At 47.2% G+C, this 19,612-nt stretch overlaps 1 long non-coding RNA gene across 1 annotated transcript; it reads right to left on the reverse strand.

The window, feature by feature from the left end:
* Window positions 1-15,883: 15,883 nt before the first annotated feature.
* LOC124849826 lies at window positions 15,884-17,056 on the reverse strand. The gene is made up of 2 exons (XR_007030416.1): window positions 16,936-17,056; window positions 15,884-16,406 (listed from the first exon to the last, which is right to left on the reverse strand). It is a non-coding gene; the product is annotated as an uncharacterized LOC124849826 (long non-coding RNA).
* Between the last annotated feature and the right edge of the window lie 2,556 nt (window positions 17,057-19,612).

The following is a 19,612-nucleotide window of genomic DNA, read 5'->3' on the forward strand; positions in this document are numbered from 1 at the left end:
TGGTTGGACTCAGTGAATGGTGGTCGGACCCTGTGAATGGTGGTCGGACTCAGTCAATGGTGGTCGGACCCTGTGAATGGTGGTCGGACCCTGTGAATGGTGGTCGGACTCAGTCAATGGTGGTCGGACCCTGTGAATGGTGGTCGGACTCAGTGAATGGTGGTCGGACTCGGTCAATGGTGGTCGGACTCAGTGAATGGTGGTCGGACCCTGTGAATGGTGGTCGGACCCTGTGAATGGTGGTCGGACCCTGTGAATGGTGGTCGGACTCAGTGAATGAACTGTCTGGCCAACAGTAGTCCGGTTTTCACTGGTACCCTGTGCACAGCTTTATTCCATTAGGTTTAACCCGCCCTACTAGGTTTCTGGAGCCCTCGGGGTTCGAGCCAGACCGTTCGAACCATGCAGGCATCTTGTATGTACTGTGGCAAAGAGTATGCTTTATTTTACAGGGCCTCCCAACTTATGTGCCGTACGATAACATTCGCTCAAAACTATGATACTGTTTCAAAAGTGACGTATTTCATGAGAAAACGCTGGATTTGACACAAAATATGATACTGTGTCAACACTGTCGTATTTCATGAGAAAACGCTGGATTTGACACAATAGGTTCAAAACTATAACTCTGTGTAAAAACTCGTATTTCAATGAGAAAACGCTGGTTTTGACACTGTTTTTTGTCGGACCCTGTGAACGGTGGTCGGACCCTGTGAATGGTGGTCGGACCCTGTGAATGGTGGTCGGACCCTGTAAATGGTGGTCGGACTCAGTGAATGGTGGTCGGACTCAGTGAATGGTGGTCGAACTCGGTCAATGGTGGTCGGACTCAGTGAATGGTGGTCGGACCCTGTGAATGGTGGTCGGACCCTGTGAATGGTGGTCGGACTCTGTGAATGGTGGTCGGACTCAGTGAATGGTGGTAGGACCCAGTGAATGGTGGTAGGACCCAGTGAATGGTGGTCGGACTGTGTGAATGGTGGTCGGAACCTGTGAATGGTGGTCGGACCCTGTGAACGGTGGTCGGACTCAGTGAATGGTGGTCGGACTCAGTGAATGGTGGTCGGACTCAGTGAATGGTGGTCGAACTCGGTCAATGGTGGTCGGACTCAGTGAATGGTGGTCGGACCCTGTGAATGGTGGTTGGACTCTGTGAATGGTGGTCGTACTCTGTGAATGGTGGTAGGACCCAGTGAATGGTGGTAGGACCCAGTGAATGGTGGTCGGACTCAGTGAACGGTGGTCGGACTCAGTGAATGGTGGTCAGACCCTGTAAACAGTGGTCAGACTCAGTGAATGGTGGTCGGACCCTGTGAATGGTGGTCCCAGCGCAAAACCCGTGACTTCGACCTTAGCCCCGGCTGCATAGTCCAAGCTCTGATCGGCCTCTCTGTCGCAGGTGGAGAACACCTCGAAAGAGCTGTAATATCCGCCGACCTCCACCGCGCTCACAAACCCCTAGCCCCATGTGGCCAAAAACTCGTCGATCCGTGCTTCGGGGTCTGTGTTGAGCTTCTCCACGGCTTTGCGTAGCGCGGAGCTGGGTTCGTGAGATGAAACCATAGCGTTGCCCACTGGACACTGATACGATAACGATGACACCGCCACCATCTCGCTCGAGGCCACGGATCTCTCCACCGACCTCTCAATTGCGTCCGTCTTGCTGAATGAGGCTTCCACTGAGGCGGTGATGCCCGAAAAGGAGGCCGATACTCCAGCATGCCCGGATTTCGAGTTCCTGGAGCCACGCGAGTCCTTGTTCGAGGAAGCTCCGGATGACGTCCTCTTATACTGATTCCTGGTCTTAAAGCACTTGATGGCCTTGTGGAACTTGACCCGGGCCGGCACCGTGAACTCGTTCTGCTGTCTGCATCTCTCCAAGAAGCCAGAGAGCGCTATAACCTCTTTGTGTCCCACTCCGTGGCTCGTTACAGCGTAGCCCAAGGGGAAGGTGTACACGGAGATGCTCGAGTCGCAGTAGCTCACCAGCACCCGGTCCACTCCGTACAGAGACCCGACGATGGTTGTACTCGTCAGGGTCAGGGCCGCGGCCAAGAACGTCCCCTTGATGAGAAACTTGCGTCTAGTCCCTGTTCAGCTGCTCTCCACGGGATTGTCCGTCGCCCTCGTGCTCGGCCAGTCAGAGTCTCCCTTGTCCTCATCATGCCCTGCCTCTCCCCTAGGCCTCATCGGTTCCAAAGACACAACGGACACGTTCTGCTCCTGGTTGTCAAGATATGATGAGTCGGCGGGCACAGATGTCAGGAGGTGCTGGAAGATCCTGGTTGAACCGTCTCCAAAAGACAACGATCTGACTTGATGACGTCCGTGTTCGCAGCGTGTGACGAGACCCTTGAGTCTGCCTCTCTAGACGAGGAACAGGTAAAGCAGCAAAAACACCGGCACCACACATGCTGCCACGATAATCAACGTGCAGTCCTTGTTCTCCGGAGGCCTAGTCGAAGGCTGGACCTCTGGAAGTTGTGTGGGTGCGCACAAAGCATCGTGACTGTGGTTTCCTGCAATGAGAAGAAAGCCTTCTTTGCACTCTGTGTGCGAATTGCACGTGAGGCAGGATTTGCTTGAGCAGTGGAATCCGGGCTTACACACACACTCCAGCCTCCTGTTGGGGCTATACAAAACACGTTGGGGCGTGTAGTCCGATGTCCAGATGGACTTACCGTCTACATAATCAGGGCGCGCACCGTCATGACACATAACCGTTCGAGTGTCCTCTTCATAAGATTCACCCTCACAAGGCATGCAGTGTGTCCCAAACTTTACTGTCTCCCTACAATGGGCTATCTCTGCTTCTGGGTTAATCCTCTGATACAGCAGTCTCAATCTCTGGTCGCGTATTTCCCGGATGGGAGCACAATGGCGACAATGGTACATGTAGTACTCAATATCCCCTTCCGACTTATCCCGACAGTCTCTGAAATTCTTGAGGGGGTGACAGTAGGGCTGCCATTCGCAAATCGTCATCCGAATGTATTTATCCATGTGTTCGTCTAGTCCACAGAGTACGCATTGCGGATCCTGGCAAGTCCCCCGCTTGCTCATTATGTGACCGATGCCACACATGCAGCAGCCTTGGTTGTCCTTGACATTGCAGCCCAGAGTAGAAACTATGTACAACGAGAGGATGGTGAGATGTACCCTTACCATTGTGGCTTCGACAAACAACGTGCGCCCGATTAGGTTGTATGTTTTATGATAAGGACGATGAAAAAGTACTACTCAATCGGGGTGTTCGAGAGCCCAAGGATCGTCTGCGACATAGGTCCGTTGTTGACAAACCCGTGCATATATCTACTCAGTCCCCTGGAATCCCCCTGAGAACCCTGGGTCTAGGACTCTCAGCGCGTGACCTATGTTCGCGGAGACCGACCACCGTTCGCAGAGTCCGACCACCATTCGCAGAGTCCGACCAGGGGTCTATGTATAGTGTTATGTTGTGTGAATGCCATGCGGAACTTCCCCCTTCAACCCACTCTTTCATAACATCAGGGTGGAGACCTTGGGCTCTTGGTAGACTACCACTTGCTGATTCACAAGGGACTTTCTGTCATTAGGAACCCTATATATATATTTATACACACATATATTCACAAGCCCTTACACATTGTAGACACAGCAGCTCCTCCTGGACACAAGTGAACTTTTGAGCAGAAAACCGATCCCGCATAGTAGGAGAATGGAGAAAATGTTGTTTTGTACAATCCTCTGCCTGACCATCGCGGTGTCCCACTCCACCGGCTCTGGATCAGACAAGAAGACCTACAGTACGCAGTGTCTGGACGGTAAGACCATCACCGTGGACGGCTCTTCTATAGGACCCACGTCCAAGTACAAAGATTACAAGCAACTGGTGTGCCAGGCTTGTGGCGTGAAACGTTGCACGGACACGACACTGTTCAAAGGATACAGCAAAAAGGACGATCACGGAAGAGTCATCTTCGGCAATCTGAACAGACTCGCGCTGAAGAGCTACGGCTCGGAAGACAAAGAGATATCCTACAAATGTCCAAGTGGCGAAAACGTCCAGACTCTTAAGGATTGCCTGGTGACACTCTGCGAAGAGTGTAGGTCCTCGAACTGCGAGGTCTACGCGGGCTCCACTAAAGTTAGTTCGGGCATAAGATCGACACTAAGGCCTCGACTGTGAACAAGTTAAAGAAAGCCCTGGAAGCTGTGAAGAGAGTCGCTACCTCGGAGAGGGGGAAAGGACTCGCGAGCGCCGTGGGAGCTGCGGTGATCAACAACAGAGAGACAATCACCAAATTGGCGAAAGTCATCGGTGTGCCCGAGGACAAAGTCGCAACCGTGGACCAGATACTCAAAGTGGGAAATGGCTTCTACATGAACGACGTGGACGGGGGACTGAAAGCCCTGGCTGAGCTCACGGGTCATCCTTTGAGCGAAGGAGAGGAACGTGCCATTGAAAGGGACATGCGCTCAGACGAGGAGGTCGACTACGGAAAGATACTCGCTCTCCTCAAACGCAAAAGTGACGCGGTCGCGGACGGTATCGATCTGCACCGAGACAACCAGGACTCATTCTGGGCACGCTACGGGCTGTACGTGGCACTCTCGGCGGTCGCCTTGGTCCTGGTCGGTAGCTGCGCGTGCTGTGTGCTTTGCTGCTGGTTGTGTATGAGGTGGAAGAAGAGCAATAGCCTTCGCGACAGCAGAGTCAGGTACAGCTCAAGTTTACAGCGGACCGCGGATAGGTCTGTGTAAGTGGATGCTACTGCATGACTGTTGTCATGTGTTTTATTCGAACTACATCAGTGTCCAAAAGCAGCAAAAGTGTACAAACGCAAAAGCAACAAAAGTGTACAAAAGCAATAGTGGATATATATATATATATATGGCTATTAAAGTCACGGTAAACCCTCTACCTCTATGTCACAGTATTATGTGTTTTATTTGAACTACACCACAGTGTCCAAAAGCAGCAAAAGTGTACAAAAGCAAAAATCAGCGAACCCGCTGTACAACGAACAAAGGTGGATATATATATATGGCAGTTAAAGTCACTGTTAAACCCTCACAGTGTCCTTGTGTTTCGTTCAGCATGCAAACACCACACCCTTCTGTCTCCTTTTCATATCCGTCTCACAACCAAGTCGGTAGGCAACTGAAGCCATTATCCAGTGCCTCAGCTAGCGTAGATCTTCCTAATCTCTGTGATCAGTGCATTGCACACATCGCAGCGCATATTGCAGGGACACACAATGTGTGTACACTCCGAAACCCAAGCTTTGTGCATCTTGCATGTGCGGCACGTAACGTCGAAATCAGGGGGTATGGCGACTGAGGTGGTATTGGACGACGCCTTCCTTTTCTTAGCAACCTTGGTTCCAATCGTTGCGCTGCATAAGCCACAAGCTGGCAGCTGGGTAAGGCAAGTATTGCAGCAGGCGTGGCCGCATGGCAAGTGAGCCTCAATGGGGTTGGTGCAGCAATATACGCATGATAACTCTCCTGGCTCCTTCTCGACTGCTGTGAACAGGAAATGTAAAACAGAAAATGAACAAGAAGGACAATGATATGCGTCTCAATTCAATTCCAATGCCTCTGTCTGAGTCAGGTGCTGTCACATTGATCCCCCACACGCCTTACCTTGAAGCAAGATGTTGTTGTTACGTAGCACTTGCATAACACACGTACTGTCGGAGGTCCAGGGAAACGGGCTGTCTTCATCTCGGTCTACAACTTGCACCGAGGGGACGAAACGACGGTCTGCCTCAAGTACCAGTCTAAGGGTTTCCATGCCGTTTTCGTAATACACAGCCACTTTCACGGTAGCCGTGTCATGTATCGCGGTGATCTGAGGCTCCACCGAGGACAGCTTCATGTGTTCGTCCCAGAATTGGTACGCCTTGCTTCTGAACGAGTCACGCGTAGCCTCAAGGTGTAACATACGTGGTGGATCAGTGGTCTTGTAGTACTTCCCGGCCCTCTTGATCATGGCGCGGACAAGGGTTTCGTTGGTGGGGAGCTCGTTCATGCGCACCATGCGCATATTGTTATCGATCAAAGCGGAACAGGGAGCCGTGCAAGGGACGTGTATTCTTGTGTCAGATGTCCAAATCTCAGAACATTGCAGACCGTGTGTCTTGAAGAGATATTAGATTGTCTGAGGTTCGTGGCAGTGCACGTGGATCTTTCTGACCATCCCTGATGTTCCCATACCAGCAGGGACCAGGACCAAGACATCGTGGGGTGTCTGGAGGAAAAAAAATTAAAGACATCAATCACCATTACAGTCTAAATTCAGAGTAACATTATACGTGTCCCATCATCAAGAGGTCTACAACAGAACAGAGATTGGGGACTGGGAGCATGCGAGCTACAAAGGTCACTGTGATACTCACATGTTTAGTCCTGAGCTTGAAGTCTGTCTCACAATCCACGATGATGAAGTTTGTCTCTTTGCGTCTTTTCCAATGAAAGCTTTCCACAAGCTTCACTGCCCCACACACGTCTGAGGTAAAACCCCTGGTGTGACTTGGTTCTGTACGCCACATCGCAACCCTGTTCTTCTTAACATACAAAGAGGGCCATTTCCAGTATGGATCGAGTACGTTTTCGGTCTGCTCCCACATCATATTATTACACTCTTCATTCGTCCAATTCCGCTGTATAAAATCGACAACCGTCTCCAACATTGGAACCGGGTCCATCTTTTCCTTCCATTCCATACACACCAGTGTTAGGTTCAGTGAGCCGTAACGAGTCCCGACATTACATTGCGTTACGTGCCAATGTAGAATGTCCTCCGCGGACTGCAAGCCTACGTGGTCGCGCGGCGTGGCAATCCATCTGATCAACATCGTAATGTAGACCATGTCTGAAGCGTTCAGGTTTCTGCTTGTTTAGTTAGCAAGAATCAGACCCTTTGCCACGAGAGCTTCTGTCTGGGTAGAGACAGGATTCCTTATAACAGCTTCAGTGTACAGGAGCCGGTGAACGGTGGGCGGACCGAGAGAACAGTGGTCGGACCGAGTGAATGGTGGTCAGACCGAGTGAACGGTGGTCGGACCGGGTGAACGCTGGTCGGACCCAGTGAACGGTGGTCGGACCGGGTGAACGGTGGTCGGACCGAGTGAAGGGTGGTCGGACCGAGTGAAGGGTGGTCGGACTCAGTGAACGGTGGCGGACTCTGTGAATGGTGGTCGGACCCTATCACCATATGCTTTGTGCGCGTTAAATGTTTTGCGTGACGGATATCCGCTCATGTTGTTTATTGTGTTTCAACATGGTATGTGCTACTTGCTTTTGTTCACCACGCTCTCTCACAGAGATGCAACGACTACAGACTCCGTATCACATTGGTGCACAACCTTTTATTGTATCGCTTTGTAAGGTACACATACACACTGTTATCATAATCATAGCATATCATATCATATCATATCATATCATTGCCTCGGGATCCCTGTGCAAGCAGCGCAAAAGGGCAGTGTGCACCCGCTGCAGATGTCTTCGCGTCTCTTGCCCTCGGACACAGTTGGCACCGTTTTCTCTTTTCCGAACGCTGTGGGGCCGTATTATCTGAGCAGTCCTCTCGGACCGCGCTCATCAACGCGTACGCGGGCTCTGCGCGAGGTTTGTGTTCCCTACGCATTATGAGCGGCGTGACCAGGTCCTTGCCCAGCTGCTCTAAGAAAAGCCTCCTGCGATTTCGCTTCCCGGGCATCCATTCCAGATGCGTTTCTCTCCATATCACGTACGCGTTGTACGCAGCAAGCACCTTGTCCAGGTTGTCCACGCCGCCTTTCATGCGGTTATAATCCAGGATCAAATGTGGCTTCCTGTCCTTGCGCTGGCTGTCGATCTTGGGTCTCGGGTGACCGGTACTCAGCAGCAGTACGGTTTTGCCCCTTTTGGCCACGTAGGATACGAGGGTGGCCAGTTCGGAGAAAGCGAACCTGGAGGAGAACACCTGCCGCCTGCGTTTTTCAGGTCTTGCATTAACTCAGTCAATGTGAGGAAGCGTGTCACGACCCCTTTGTCCTCTTCCACGAGCAGCTGGTCAAAAGCCTGCTGTACGACAGATCCGTACTGGTATCGCAGCTGAGAAAGATCACGCGTAACGAGAGCACGCTGGAGCTGAGGTTGACGCAAACGCGCTCTAAGCTCGCGGAATCAAACGCTCTCAGGCGACGTGCGGACGCAAACTCGCTCGGAATGGTGAATTGACAGCGAACCCAGGGCGCTCGGAAAGACAGATTCCTCTTGGGCATTTTGAGTATTTGTATTTGAAAGCAAAAAAAAAAGACGAGGAGGCCACCTGTGTATTGTAAAATAAACTTTTATTTTCATTTATTTATTTCATTTCAGTTGTTTTTGTGTTTGTTGTATCTGAGGCCTATCAGACTGGGACTTCATGAGTTTTTCCATTTGCTGGGCCCAGGCATAACACCCACACACGGGTCCAGATCATCTTTGTATATGAGTGCTTAAAGCCAATCATTGACAACAAGACCCTTGGGGCCTTTCGGCTACAGTAGGGATAGTGGGGTGGGGCATCACACCATTCCTAAGGACTTACCTGATGTAAAGTAAACAAAGTATAGCCCATAGGCATGCCTGCTGTGCAGCCATGCGATCAGTCACGTCTGAACTATAGAAACTGCTGCTTTTGTAACTAAAGCTACTGGTCACTCTACTGGACTGTGGTTGCGTCTCCTCGAAAGCTTCATTGGAGGTCCGGTGAACCAGGTGAGGAGCTTGGGATATATCCAGTTAGAGCTGCAGGTCCTATACCTGATCGATGTTGACTTAATGGACTGGATTACTGGTGATGTTAGTAGTATTTTTTTTAAGCTGTTTACCGTTTTTTTAAGGGTTTTTAACAAATTGTGTCAAAACCACCGTTTTCTTTGCCAAATACATCAGTTTTGACACAGTATCAGTTGGTTTAACTAATTTTGGTCCCAAACAGCTGTTTTCTCATTGAAATACGTCAGTTTTGACACCGTATCATAGTGTGTAACCTATTTTGTCAAAACCAGCGTTTTCTTTGGCAAATACGTCCGTTTTGACACAGTATCATAGTTTTCAAGCTGCTGTGTCAAAACCTGCGTTTTCTCATTGAAATACATACGTTTTGACACAGTATCAGTTGGTTCAACTAATTTTGGCACCAAACAGCTGTTTTCTCATTAAAATATGTCAGTTTTGACACAGTATCATAGTTTTTAACCTATTGTGTCAAAACCAGCGTTTGTTTCTGCCAAATACGTTACCTTTGACACAGTGTAGCGTCTTTACGGATGTAGAGGCTTTATGGATGCTGTTATAGGGACAAAGACTTAGGAATGTAATCTCTTGGAGTGTGAACTGTTGAGCCTCTTTGGGGCTCAACAGTTCCAACTCAACTGTCAGTTTGACACGGTATCATATTTTCTATCCTATTGTGTTAAAACCAATGTTTTTTCATTGAAATACGTCAGTGTGGACACGGTATCATAGTTTTGACAGAATATGCGTTTTCTCATTGAAATAGGACAATTTTGACACAATATCATAGTTGTTAAACTTTTGTGTCAAAACCAGCGTTTGCTCATCGAAATATGTCAGTTTTGACAGGGTATCATCGTTTTTAAACCATTGTGTAAAAAGCAGCCTTTTTGGTTTTTGAACACAATAGGTTCAAAACCATAATACTGTGTTAAAACGGTAGTATTTCATGAGAAAACGCTTGTTTTGACAAAATGGGTACAAAACTATGATACTGTGTCAAAACTGTCGTATTTCATTGAGAAAACGCTTGTTTTGACACAAAATATGATACTGTGTCAACACTGTCGTATTTCAATGACAAAACGCTGGTTTTGACAAAATGGGTACAAAACTATGATACTGTGTCAAAACGGTCGTATCTCAATGAGAAAACGCTGGTTTTGACACATAGGTTAAAAACTATGATACTGTGTCAAAACTGACGTATTTCATTGACAAAACGCTTGTTTCGACACAAAATATGATACTGTGTCAACACTGTCGTATTTCAATGAGAAAACGCTGGTTTTGAAACAATAGGCTGTCAAGAGAAAGTTGAGATCTCGCTCTCGACACGAATACCGGGCACATGCCTGGTATGGACAGAGATAAACAGTCCACTTCACAATTGAGGTAACACAGAGAGAAATATGAGAAAGTCAATCATGAAAGCATTGCAAGCCAAAGTAATAAAAATGTCATGATAAAGAACTGTGTAGAAGAAGGAATCACAAACATGTAACCGCTATAACGAAGAGTTGATTTAGAAACAAAGTACTGAAATAATGTATGAATTAATGTAATCAACAATAGAGATGATTTTATAAGAAATGTAATGGAAACTGTAAAATGTAACCTCATATGACCGCTCACAATAGAAAAGCAGAAGTGCTCAGTAAAGGAGTCAAGCGGCTGAAGAAGGATTTCTATCTCCCGGCGGGAAGGGCGTAGTCCCCAAGGCCAGGGGACTCATTCCCTCCAACCAACATCAACAAGTAACAACGAATTAGAAACTGAGCCTCAGCACTTAGAGATGAGAGTATTCCACGTGATTTTAATCAGTTTAATCATTTATGGGAAACTATATCCTTTTGATTATTGTACCTTATTTACTCTTTTGATGATCATGCTGTGTGCTCGCCATTGCTAAACGCTTTTAATAAATACCAACTTACAATTAAAGGAAGGTTGTGATCATTGAGTTCTTTCAGAGACAGTAAAAGTATGGAGTTTTGACGTTAAACATCCTTAAGGTTTTTATAGGTTGTCCTAGCCAACTAAAAAGCAACAGATCCCTGGGACCTTATTCTTGGTCACTAAAATAATCATAGCACTTAACAAGAGCCCAGATCACCCGAGGAGAGCTGCCGTTAACGGACGTGGCTGTCGGAGGCAGTGTGGCACACAGGGCTGTTCGGCCGGCTGCGCTGTTCAGCAGAAGTGGGGTAAGACGTTCGGACGAAGGCAGTGAGACAGCTAGGCGAGTCTCCTCACCACCAGCTTAAACAAGCGCGGGTTGCCTCATCGGGGTAATACTCCATAGTACCCGCACTCGGACCCTTTACGACGGAGAGCTGGACCGGCACCTCCCTGGCAGGGGAAGTGCACGGGGGATCTAACACTTGGCGCCCAACGTGGGGCTCGACAACGAATCGAGTTCCAAAAAGAACCCCGGTGGCTGGAGAACAGCCACTGTTAAAAGTTAGACGACCCGAGAAAAAGCAACCGACAAGAGAAGAGCGGTTGGAAGGTGTGCAGCAGAAGAAAATCTGCTCGAGCATTAACAAAGAAGAATAACCAACGAGGGACGTTCGGTTACCAGATGGCCAGCCTAGAGGAAAAGGCCGTCGGCCCCACAAAACCTGCAGGAGCAGGCGGGGAAGAAAGAGCGACCGTCGCGGGACCACAAGACAAAGCCCCGACGACGACGCTGGACAGCCCAACCAGTCTGAACCCCCTCCCTGTCTCAGCGTACAAAGAGAGGCCTGGGGGAGCAGACGACTCGAGACGACGACAAAGAAATGACAACGACACCGAAGAAGAAGCGGGGGAAGAAATCCCGCCAGACCCAACTCCGGAGTCACCCGAGGCCGGAACAAGTGGAAGGGTAGTGACTCGCTACCGAAGACCAATGGCCATAGTCCCTCTGGGAGATGGACTTGAGTCCTGGGACAGAGAAGTCTGGGAGCTGGTACGCCGCAACTATCCCGGATTCGAGGATCGGCAACTAAAGGAAGAAATAATGGAAGTTCTAAATCGAGGCAGCCCATACTTCGCCGGAAACAAATACAAAGGGGAAGGGCTGCTAATAATAAGGAGCCCCAAGTTCAGCTCCGGAAAAAACAGTGTGCGAGGGTGGCTGAAATGGTGGGCCGCCCTTCTGGACGAATGGGCAGGCAGCTGGTTCCACGCCCTGATTAGCCCATCTCCAAGATATGATGCAGTGATAAAAATGACAGCTCAGCTCACGGACATGGAAGGAAGAATCAGAGGAGAAAAGGTGAAAGCCACCAGCAAATATACTGAACATGAACCAGAAATAATGCTAGTAAAGAAGAATAAAGAGAAAGTAAGGCAAGGAGAGGTACATGAAGAAGAACGAAGTGTTGTGGCTAGTGCCAACGACGACGACGAGGAACCGCTTCTAAGGGAGGAAGACGTGGAAGAAGGAGGAGAAGAGTCTAGTGAAGGAGGGGCTTCGAGCGGGTCGGAGCCGGACCAAGAACCCGATGAAGAACCGGGGCAAAGTGGAGAAGAGGAGGAGAGTGAGCACCTAAGCCAAGGAGAGTTTGTCCGATCCCAGTCCAGGGGCCGAAAACCCAGGGTGGAGGAATTGAAGGATGAACTGCGGAGCTGGCAGGACGAACAAAGATATGGCGTACCAGACTGGAAAGACGACTCCTCTCGAAACTCTAGTGCCCTGACACCGGCCCAACAACTGCCCCTACCAAGGACCCTAACCTCCAGCTTGACCCCCCACGTGAAGTACCTAGCTCAGCAGAACCAGAGAAAAGAAAAGACAAGACAAGTCTCACCCCCTCCACGAACCTCTGGGAAAATGGAAGATCTAGTGCAACTGGAACCCATGCCGAAGGGGGCGCGCAAGACCAAAACCCCCTCAGGGTTTACCGTCTATCATTGGATCGGTAGTCCCTGGGATATCACTTCGGATGGACTGCTGGTGTTTACTTCAGAAAAACTGAAGATACGTAACAAACAATTCCGAAGTGCGTTAAAAGGACGGGCTGGGGCAGACTATAATGACGAAGTCAGAGAGGCTAAAAGCTCGATGGTCAATAGAGATGCAGAAGAAAAAGAAGTAATCATGACCAGTGGAGGGAATCTCCCCCACTTCGGGATACTGCACCTGCCTATAAAAAAGTACGAAGGAACCGAAGAGCTGACAAAATACAAAGAAGAGATGCTGAAAGTCCTGGAAAAAGGGGTGGTTCGAGCGAACGACATGGGATACAGGAGGATTGTTATCTGTGTGGATGGACTTCGATCCGACAATCTGCCCTGGGAAGAAGCAGAGAAAATAGCGGTGGCAGCGGTAAAACTCAAGATGAAAATGCCGAACATACTTGACGGCTTAAAAGAACTGGTGATCGTAACCTCAGAGAGCCAGGACAAAAACCGCAGGGACCAAGTACTGGCCACCGTGAGGTCGGAACAGGAAGAAAGGAGCCGCAGCAGGGACAGACCCGCGAAAGAAACCTGGCACAGGCTGACAAAGATGGAACCCTTAAATACCCCAGTACAGCAGAAGGGGTGCGAGTGGCCACCAGAGACATTGGCACCACAGTTCAACCCCCAGAGAGAGCCCTTAGTCAAAGACCCGAGGTCTCGTACTCGGAATACAGAACCACTCAACCCAGGGCATCGAGCATCCCAAGACAAGAAGCAGTAGAGAAAATGAGGCCGTTGGAAGAGGATCCTGAGCCCGAGGAAAGGATAATGGGGCCGGAGGACGACTTCAGCGGGGACGAAGAACTAGAAGACGAACAGGTGGACGCGGCCAGCCCACGGTCAGCGAACGATCAGTCAGAAAGGGAGTATAAAGAACTCCGGGCAGCCACCTGGAAAGGAGCAAAGAAGGAAGTGGAAATAAAAAATATAAAAACCGCTTCCAAACGGATCGCCAGAGATGCCAACTGGGGACCCCTGGAAACCAGAGACGGAAGGGAGGCCTATGCTCCAGAGGTAGGTCAAACGGGATATGACATTCCAGAAGACTGGGCAGAAGACACGGAAAGGCCCCTGCCACTCACAGTCTATGCTCCCCGGAGAGAATGGGCTAATTACCTCATGACCCCAACCTACGCCTCCCTGACAGTACATAAACCCCTGACGAATAACTTCAGAATGGCATACCTGGCCGTAACCCACGACTGCATGCTGAGACGACTGAAAAAGGCGGCATACTTAGCGGCTAAAGAGGCAGAGCGACGAAAAACTGAGGCATTCTCAATGCCGGAGGAGGAAATTTTCCACCCGATGGCAAGGGACCTACGAAGACCAGAGGCAACATCAACCCCCGTCCTTCTAGCTCAAGCCGGCGGGACTAGCCAAATGGCGCTAGGGCAAAACCCACAGCCAAACGATGGAAGAGACTACAGAGAATTCAAGAAAATCAAAGACCTGATAAGACCTAAAAAAGATGGGGAGGACATAAAGGATTACCTCAAAGAAGTCTGGGAGCTGGTGGAAAACAATTCAGAGAATGATGGAGCTAAAAGAATGTGGTTGACTCACATCACAAGCCATAAAGTTGACCATAGCGAGCCAGCGAGGAATCACTACAAGCGGATAGTGTGTGAGGACTTGGACGAGGAAGACATCATTCTGGAAAAAGCCTGCACTGCACTAGACCAAGGGAAAACCCTTAGTCAGGTATGGCACGAGATAAAGCAAGTGATACCGCCCAGTAGGTACATAAAAGTGACGTATTTCATGTGAAAACGCTGGTTTTGACACAATAGGTTCAAAACTATGATACTGTGTCAAAAGTGACGTATTTCATGAGAAAACGCTGGATTTGACACAAAATATGATACTGTGTCAACACTGTCGTATTTCAATGAGAAAACGCTGATTTTGACACAAAACTATCATAATGTGTCAGAACTGTCCTATTTCAATGAGAAAACGCTGGTTTTGACACAATAGGTTCAAAACTATGATACTGTGTCAAAAATTACGTATTTCATGAGAAAACGCTGGTTTTGACACAATAGGTTCAAAACTATGATACTGTGTCAAAAGTGACGTATTTCATGAGAAAACGCTGGATTTGACACAAAATATGATACTGTTTCAAAAATGATGTAGTGCAATGAGAATACAGTGGTTTTGACACAATAGGTTCAAAACCATTTCAGTCAAAACTGTCGTATTTCAATGAGAAAACGCTGGTTTTGACACAATTGGCGCAAAATTATGATAACCATCCCACTTGCCAGACAACCCCCCCCTCCCAGAGCCTCGGAGGTCTGCCTTGGGCCAATCTCTGCCATGGGCCTATGTGCGCTGCCCGGTGGCAATTTAAAAACACCCCCACCCCCCTGATGAACCGATTAACATCATTGTATGTATAAGTGTCAGTATTTCCGTAATTATAAGTATCAGTCTGGTAGTGATGAAAGCAACTGTTATACAACTCCTCTCTTTTATTGAAATACAAAAAAATTTAATTGAACCATAAAACCCCTTCCCCATAACTCTCCTCCAATCAAAGGTATAGCTGCTGACTGGTTTATAGGCAAATGACAGACACTCACTAACAGGCATAACGCGTTTACTGACATCTCTTGGGTCAGAGAAGCCCCGACCCGACCCCGAGGATCCGGGGCGGCTTGTCCGAATCGTGGGGTCAGAGAAGCCCCGACCCCGAGGCTCCAGGGCGGTTTGTCCGACCCCGGGGTTGGGGTCAGAGAAGCCCGGAGGCTCCAGGGGGTGTCCGGGGGTCCGAGAGACCCAGAGGGCCTCTGAAAATTACACGCGTGGCAAGCGGGAGGGTTATTGGGAGATTTATGTCTTCTAAAAGTGCTGTTGTTGTCCAGCAGTAGGCGTCGCTGTTCACCTACAGTTGAGTTCATCAGGGCTCCTTTTCTGTGATATTCCATTGGCCTGGCCGTGCGTCACCCAGAAAACAGTCGGCCAATCAGAAGAGAGGATCATAACATATTAATTAGACAGGCCAAAATGGACCTGTTTCTTTGCATAGCTCCTTAAAAAAAGAGCCATAAAACCATATTGAGATGTTTTTGGTACTACAATTATATCTTTTTAAGGCTATCAAAACTTCAAATAAAACACCACAAAGGTGTACAATACGGGACCTTTGAAGAAAAAACGAGGCCCCAAATCAGATTGAGGTTTATTTCAAAAACTGTCAACATCAACCAGAAACTGAAATCAATCAAGTGAATCTTGCCTTCCATTTAATAGGAATATACTAGTAAAGAACTCCAAATTCCACAGAAAAGATATTACATTTGAATGACAAAGTACTACATCTGTGGAAACTATTTGAAAGCACACCGATCTGAGGAACATAAACTGAGCATCGCACTTGCAGTTTAATGCTTGTCAAGTTCTTAAATTACTTTTCAATCTTATCTGGAAACAATTGTCCTAAAATACACGTTTTGTAAATTTTCAGGACAACTGAGGTCAATTACAAGAACCAAAATGCTATGGGGGAACAGACACAATTTTTTTATGTGACTGTTTTGTTGATTGACTTCACAATTATCTAAGATTTATACAAAATAGTTAATCGTTCACTGAACAAATTTGTTTTATTTGTTGTTCCAGACATCCTTCATTCTGACTTTATGGTGCTTCTCGGGTCAAAGGCTCACACATCCCCTGGTTTTCATTCTGACCTGCATGATTGGGAAGAAAATATATATTTTAAACACATTTTTATTACAAAAATGTAAAAATCCAACATTCTGAGAAGCTGACCGTATTCATCAATTTGTAACCTGTAACCTGCATTCTTTTTTATTTTCATGTACACTGACAACTGAAAAGTAGAACAAAAATAGGAACAGTTCTTCAAGTAGAATACTGTAATCCAAAACAATACCAGTTGCCCAGTTTGCTATCTTTTGATGACATTAGTGGTATACTATGTTGTCACATGACCTTAACATTGAATTGTGTTTGCATACTGCTTATTACATTTATTATACAATTGATTTTCCAATTGAGCCCATGTCTTTGGGCTGTGGAGTCCACATTCAAAGGGCATTTTACCTTAAAGAAGCATTGCCACCCACTGCTACCCATCACAGTAATGTGTTGAGCAGGAATGCTGTACTCATTTCAAGTAACAACTGTCTGCATGGCAAATTTGAGTGGGCTGAAAACTCTTTAGTTTTGTTTGCTGAAGAAGAAAAAAAGTCAAACCTGTTATTTCAAGGTCTTTCAGAACGTCCTGGAAGAAGTTTGTGATGGCATTTTCTTTTAGTCGCATTGGACTTCCCCTCTCACCTAGCTCAGGCACTAGGATGCTCATTATGTAATCAGCATCTGCCTACAGATAAAAAAGTCAACAGTTCACTGTATACATGACTTTGTATTCTTCCAAAACAATGTTAATCAAAGCGATAACAGCAAGTCATAAAAATATAATGCTGTCATAATCATAAAAAGAGATGCAGCTATACAACTACATCATGTATGGTTTCAAAGATCTTGTCAAATAATAGTTGTAGTTTTGCCTTTAATCATCATCAACCCTCTTTCTTACCGAAAGTATTTTGACATCAGCTAATGCAAACACCATAGTGGGCCAAGAAACTCCAGTTTTAAGCTATTCTAAGGAGAATTGACCTGACATTCATGTTATTTGATGTATAATGTAAATACATTACTCTGCTAAATGTATGTGTACATACGTTGTATGAGCCATTTTTTATGTTTTTGTTTGTGTGCCTCCCACCACTAGAGGGAAGTGGAGCAGGGGCATGTGAGTTGAATATGTCCAGGATATGTTTTCGTTGTCTGGATTGACTTAACCAAACATTGATCATTCTGGATAACATGTACTAGGAAGCTGGATATCATCCTGTCCGGTTATGGAAAGAGGAGTCGTTAATTACGAGCGTCATCGTCAGAACTATAAATAAAGTTTTTAATATGATACGAAAAGAAACACTGACACGTGCCGGTCGATTCGGTATAAGGAACATGTAAAAGTGACATTCCACAAAGCTTTACAGGAAACAGCTGCAGATGTGGTCCGCCTCAGTCAACAGATTCGTCACTTATTCACAAACATATTACTGGCAATTTGCATGTCGCATCTCATATCTGCTGCGATGAATATGCTTTTAAGGGTGTCTTGCCCCAGCAACCCTGAAACACATCCTGGTAGGTGGAGAAACGGTCGACCAACCTCTCTAAGCCTCCAGACTCATGCCCACTGAACGCAGTCCGGGACTGGGAAATGAGGGTAGACTTAAGTCAGAGGCCCATCTTCCCACCCGAAATTGCAGCGACCAACCTGCGCCCAGACCTGGTCCTTTGGTCCTGTCGACGTGTCTTGATAGTGGAGTTGATAGTCCCGTGGGAGGAAGCCATCGATGAGGCATTTGAAAGGAAAAGGTTGCGATATGCCGAAGCAGAGGACCGGAGGTGGAAGGTAAACGTGCGTCCAGTGGAAGTGGGCTGCAGGGGCTTTGTAGCTAGTTCCACCACAAGGCTACTAAAATAGGTTGGAATCAGATGACAGGCTCAGCGGAAGACCATCAAAGACCTTGCAGCTGCTGCCGATAGAAGCAGTCACTGGCTGTGGCTGAAGCGGAAGGAGACTGTATGGGCTGCCAAGTGACCTCATGAGCCTCCAGTGCGACACACACCAAGGCCTGATCAGCCTGCGGTGGGCCAGCCTCGGGTGAGGGTGTATTGTGATGAAAGGCCGAAACACAATGAGGCCGGGGTGCACAACTGATGAGGTGTCGTATTGGAGGCACCAGGCGGTCATCCTGGTTCAACCCCACCCAAGAGAACATCTCCAAAAACAGCGTTTGTGCTGAATATCAAGGAATTCTAACATCTAGTCCTAGTAAGCATACAGTAAGCACTAATTTACAGCCACCAACGAAAAAAAATAAAGTAAAGAAAAAAAAATTCTTGCAAGATCGCATGGAGCTGGATTCGATCTCACCACAACAAAAGTCTTAAAATTGAAAGTGCTTATAATCACCATGATCCACGCCGACTCTATCAACTGCAGGTGTCCGTCACATATTGATCCCCTCCAGGGAACAGTTTTATTTGGGTTCACCTGAAACAACTGGTTCCTCTCAGGAAATACCTGTACTTATCAAGATTGTTTTCTCGATGGTTCCGCCGCATTAACCACCATATTACAGCCGCGCACTACAGTATACACTATGACAAAAATATTTTAAAACTGCAACAATCTAACTCTGACTATATACTGTCAAAACACGCTGAGCCGCAGGAAACTGCCAGCAAATTGCAAGGAATATCTTTGTGAATGAGTGATGTATCTGCTGACTGAGGCAGATAACACCTGCAGCTGTTAGATATTGGGAACCATCTTAAATCGAAAACCAGTTTCGATTGAAACGGTTGAAACATAGGTAAGGCTGCCTATGGGTTGGTCATGGAGCCAGACAGCTTCGGCCCTGGAGAAACTATCTCCCTGCTCCCCGCTCCTCAACTCACTTTATTAAGGGGCTCCATGTCTCAACAAATATTTTTAGATGACCCTTTAAATAATTTTTTAAGCTTCAGCAAACATATCATTTTTGAACCAGTGAGAAAAGGATGATAACTCAAAAAAACATGATTCGTTTTTGACATTGCTTATTTACTGTCAAAACCTGAGTGTGGCGTCTTGTTAATGTAGTTGTCAGCTTAATTTATTTATTAACCTCAATTAATGAATAAATGAATAATTAAATGTAATTTTTAGGCTGGCAATGCTTTTGGTAACATTTGAACCAAGTTAGCAAGTAGAGGAACATTATTCTGGGTTTATTAAAATATTTACTGATGCCTCAATAACAGATAATAATAAAGTAAGAATTGCATTCATTATCCCAGATTTGAA

The sequence above is a fragment of the Scophthalmus maximus genome, chromosome 2 (genome assembly GCF_022379125.1).
Source record: "Scophthalmus maximus strain ysfricsl-2021 chromosome 2, ASM2237912v1, whole genome shotgun sequence".
Classification (NCBI taxonomy): domain Eukaryota; kingdom Metazoa; phylum Chordata; class Actinopteri; order Pleuronectiformes; family Scophthalmidae; genus Scophthalmus; species Scophthalmus maximus.